The sequence below is a fragment of the Narcine bancroftii genome, chromosome 10 (genome assembly GCF_036971445.1).
Source record: "Narcine bancroftii isolate sNarBan1 chromosome 10, sNarBan1.hap1, whole genome shotgun sequence".
Lineage (NCBI taxonomy): Eukaryota > Metazoa > Chordata > Chondrichthyes > Torpediniformes > Narcinidae > Narcine > Narcine bancroftii.
Window position 1 is genome coordinate 99,578,717 of NC_091478.1, and position 5,229 is coordinate 99,583,945.

Below are 5,229 nucleotides of genomic sequence, written 5' to 3' on the forward strand. Positions count from 1 at the left end.
GTCATCATTGTGTACAGATAGGAGAGTAGAACCACAAAAAAGCTGACATGATAGGTAAAGGGGTAAGTCCTCTCAATGGAGAGGGAAGAGAAAGGGATGGGGAACTGGAAGAAAGGAGAGAGAATGATAGGGAAAGAGAGAGCGTCAGTGCAGGGGTTTAACACAAACTGAAAAAAGTCTATGTTAATGCCACCTAGCTGGAGACTGGTGAGACAGCATGTTTTTCCTCAAATTTGTGGGAAGCCTTGGTTTCAGATATAACTTTCAAAGGCCACCACTCACAGAGGAATGCAAAGAAAGACACTATCTCCCATCTATTCGCTTAACAGTTTTTTGAAGAAATGGAACATCTAGTAAGGCTATTGATCCCCTAATGCCAAAGATCTGGGTTCATTCCTGACCTTGGAATTTGCACATTCTCACTGTGACCAAATTTTCTTCTGCATCCTAAAAACATGCAGGTTGGTTGGTTATTTAGCTGCTATGAATCGTCCCTGGAGTGTGGATGAATGTTAGTATCTCTGGGGGTGGGTGTGCAGGGGATGTAGGAGGGGGGAGTTGCTCTACTAAATCTCCTAAGGAACAGAAATCTGCCATCTTGACCCAATCTGATGTGAATGTTACTCCAGACCCATCAGTGTTAGCTGAGGTCTGGACTAGCTTCACAGTTCCAACTCAAGAACGCTTGAGCAACAGCTATCAATCACATCCACATCTCACAGTTGACCTCACACCGCAGTTTGTTGCACGCCATGAATTTGGTTGAGTTCCCTATTTTTCCAAAATTAGGGCAAATTAAGATTTTTCAAAGGATGCCAATCCATCCTATGCCCCTTATGGAAGTTGGTCAAATGCCACGTTAGGCCTGGCACCACATTTCCTTGGGTTTCTCTTGGGTGCAGTTTTCTTTGTTGCCATGGGTAACTTCTAACTTCTGGCTGCCACTGTATGGGCATCTGGAGTGGGCCTGGTATACTCTACATGTCTATATTCTCTATCCCAAGGGCTGCATTTGTCAAATAGACCAATGGATCAGATTTAAATAGTCTTCAGTGGATTGGATGCAAAATGAAATTGGGCCTGCAGCATTTTTTAAATTAGAGAATAAATGTCAATTTACGAATGACGGGGAAATCTGAAATCTTCTCCCCAAGTCCAGGGTTGATGTCTTTGCTCAAAAACAATATCCTGTATCACTTCACAGTTGATATCTCGCACTTGATTTGAGCCAAAACATCGAGAAGAGATGAGGGACTTTAAGGGTGATGGGGAGCAGGTCGTTATAGAGCTGAGTCTATGGCTAGATAAACCTTTGCATAATGATGGAGCAGGTTCAAATGAGCCAGATAGCCCACTCCTATTTCTTATGTTTCTGCAGAGGTAAGTCATCCAATACACTCAGAATCTGAGGACTTGCTGTGGGCTATTCAACCCCTTCAACTTTTGTTTGAAAATGAAATGTATTATATAAATTATATAATTAAACAATAGATACATGTAATATTTCTCTTCTATCCCAGTGGTTTTCAACCTTTTTCTTTCCACTCACATACCACTTTAAGTATTCCCTATGCCATAGATGCTCTGTGATGAGTAAGGGATTGCTTAAGGTGGTATATGGGTGGAAAGAAAAAGGTTGAAAACCACTGTTTTAATCATACCTCATTGACTCGTTATGTGCACGGTTTCATAACTCCAAAGGAAATGGGCCAATGACAACTTTTCTCAAGCAAAATATTTCAGTCACAATTGGGTCTAGAGCAATGATTCTCTGCATTCCCTTCCCACTCACCGACCACCTTAAGCAACCCCTTACTCATCACAGAGCACTGATAGCATAGGGATTACTTAAAGTGGCATGTGATTGGAAAGAAAAAGGTTGGGAACCTCTCTATCAAATTAATAAAAGTATTAAAAAAAGAAATTAAATGTAAGAAGGCTACATTTTGCCCATCACCCCATCTTACTTCTGTAATTTTCACCATCCTCAACAAGCCAGCACCCATCAGCTCATCGACCTGAAACATTGACATTGTCTCCCTGCTCATAAATGCCTCATGACCTGTCGTGTTTCCAAAATACTCTGCTTTTGCTTCAAAAACAGCAATTCCATTTTTGAACATTTCAGACAGCCACCAGATTTCTGTGGTGTTAAAAAAAAAGTTATAACCTTGTTTAAAAAGTTCATTCCAGCTGGTGCAAATTAAATTTATTGCTCAGGCACCCAGAACAGGGATTGGAGCTATAGAATGAATATGTATAACCAGAATATATAAAGTTCAGGTCACTCGTCTGAATGCTACTGGTACCATGTAACCCAGTGCTACTTGTTGCATGGTCGGGTGGTCAGCAACTAAACTGGCTCCCCCACCAGGTTTGCTTGGTGCAAAGGGTGGCTAGACACCTTGCAGAACAAAAAAAACTAGACCCCTCAAAGGGCAGACGAACCCTCTCAAAGGGCCAACAGCCATCTAGCAAACAAGTGCTGTGAAGCAAGGAAAGGGCATCCCTTGCACCGAAGCTTGGCCTGGCCATTCACTGCAACAGAACTTCCTCCAGCCGTCTTGGACCTCACCGTGCTGTTGGATCAGGAGGGGATGTCAAAAGGGTGGGTCTGGACCTGTGCACCCTTACTCACCTAAATCCATTCATGCATTCACTCTTCTTTTCTGAGGAGTGGGATATCCTCATATCAAACCCCACACACTGACTGAAAGGAACCATCATCAACCTATGGGATGGATAGCCAGAAGAAGATAACCAGATACAAAATGCAGGCTCAAGCTAAAGAGGTTGGACTCATAACTGTTTTGTGAGCTCTTCTCTCAATGATCCCTGATCATTCTAATATCACAAATTATCTCTTTCACTGAAGCCAATGACCTTCTGCTTAAGGTGTGCAATAGAAGTGAGATGCCTTCATTGTAAGAAGATATCAGTCCAGGTACAGAGACATTTTATTGTATTAATGTACTGTGTTTGTAGGATAATTGGGCGTATTGGGGGGGGGGGGGCGGGGGCGGGGGACATAGGTTGGGGGAGGGGAGGGAGGAACCTGAAGGTTCCAATAGCTCAGTGGTTAGAGCACTGATCTTGTAAACCAGGGACTGCGAGTTCAATCCTTGTTGAGGCCTCATCCCTGTGAAGGGTGCTGGACAACGTCTTCCTTACAGTAGACAAAGTTAAAGAGTGTTACGTATGTTACATCCTTAATGTAGTGTTACTTGACAATAATGGAACCTTTACCTTCTAATGTGCTATATTGTTACTTTAAAAAAAATTAAACAATAACTCCATTTTCTCTTCTACACTTGCAGACTTTACCCAGTACATTTTTTTTTAAATTCATATTTACTGCATCTGCAGCATTGAATAACCTGGCATATTGTGGCAGGGAGAGCGTTTCCCTTCTGATTGCTGTCTCATGCACCTTTCTCCCATTGGGTCACGTCATTTCAAGGGCGAACACCTCTGAGATTGGTGAGCAGTCTGTCATGTGATTCAGACCATTGTGACTCACTGCAAATTCAGTCCTGACAGTTCTCATTTGAGTTTGCACTGACTGATTGAGATGGCAATGCTAAATTGTAAACTATTCTCAAATGAGAAGACATTGCCTTCTGACTTGCATTGCCACATATAGATTGCATGAACCAGCAAATTGGCAGCTTCTATTATGATAAAATAGCAGAAATAGCTCAGGTTTAACTATGGTGAGAGAGGGAAAACATTGCAATTTGCTGAGAACTTCTTCAAAAGGGAGAATTGTATGACTCCAAGTTTGAAAGAATTGAGAGGTGAATTGTATTCAAATCTTATAATACATGCTCTCTATTTATATGTAAATTTAGTGGGTTTAAATTCTGCTGTTCATTTCCATATTTATAAACAAATGAAAATCTTATAAGTAACTGTTAATCTCTGCTGCCTCTGTTATGAACGGATTTATTTGAAATTCATTTAAATTGTTTACTCTTGCTTCACTTTTCCTTGGACTCCTTCGTACCCTGTGCCAATCACACCTGAGAGATTTGGAAAGGAAGAGGAAGACTTGCTTTTATACAGTGCCTCAGGGGAATACCATGCACCCCACAGCCAGTGGAATGCTACTGAAAAGAAGTCATAATCATAAGTACCATTTCAAGCACAGGAACTTCCGAAAGAATCTTCGGCCAAAGATGCTTTCCTTCCACATGATGGTGAAACAAGAAGCAGGAGCATAGCAAGCCCTTGGGTCTCTTTAACCTTTTCCACCATTCAACAAGGTCATTTTTTTACCTCAGCAACATTTTACCTCAACACCACTTACTTGCCCTGTCCTCAACCCCATTGATTCCTCTCATATTCCAAAGTCAGGAGTAAAAGTTTATTTGTTGTTCAAAACTCCAATGTTATCTTGTTTACTCGTCTTTAAAAAAAAAACAATTTGCATTCAACTCTTCCAACTGTGCCCCCGTGCAGCTTTGTTGAAACCACATGATGAGGGTTGTAAAAGTTAGTTTTGTTTACATCTGGTGGAAACTTTTGCACAGCCCAATGAAAAATCAGGCATGATGTTCAACATAGACATGTGGCTGAGGATTCTATAGTCTATGAATCCGTCTGTTCAGTCAGGAACAGCCTGCCTATTATGAACATAGGTCACAAAATTTGTTGTTTTGCAACAACATTTCAAATATTGGTATAGATTACATTTTTAAAAATAAATAAATGAGTGCAAAAGAAGAGTATGTGAGGGAGTGTCCGTTCAGAGATCTGATGGCAGAGGAAAAGGAAGCTGGTTTTGTACTGTTGGGTGATTATCTTCAAGGTACTGCACCTCCTTCCTGATATAGCAGCATGGCCTGAGGGGTGAGGGTCCTTGAGGATAGAGGCTGCTTTCTTGAGGCACCTTAATAGAGTGGACTGATGCCATGAAGGTGCTGAACTCTCTGGAACATTTTTTCCTGTCCTGTGCATTTGCACCTCCACATGAGGCAGTGATGCAACCAGTCTGGAGGCTCTCCACACTTCACCTGTAGAAATTTGCTAGAGTTTGCCAAATCTCCTCAAACTCCCCTCGAATTATAGCCACTGGTGAGCTTTTATTCATGATTGCTTCGACATGGAGGCCCCCAGGACAGATCTTCAGAGATGTTGACACCCAGGAATTCAAAGTTCTTCAAACCCTTTCCCCTGCTGAGACCTCAATGAGGACTGGCTTGTGTTTTCCTGATTTCCCCTTCTTGA

The 5,229-nt window shown here is 41.8% G+C and overlaps 1 long non-coding RNA gene across 1 annotated transcript; it reads left to right on the plus strand.

The window, feature by feature from the left end:
- The first annotated feature begins 3,545 nt into the window (after positions 1–3,545).
- On the plus strand, positions 3,546–4,389 carry LOC138744026 (uncharacterized). Its single transcript, XR_011345207.1, has 2 exons — positions 3,546–3,797; positions 4,030–4,389. It is a non-coding gene; the product is annotated as an uncharacterized lncRNA (long non-coding RNA).
- The last annotated feature ends 840 nt before the right edge of the window (positions 4,390–5,229 follow it).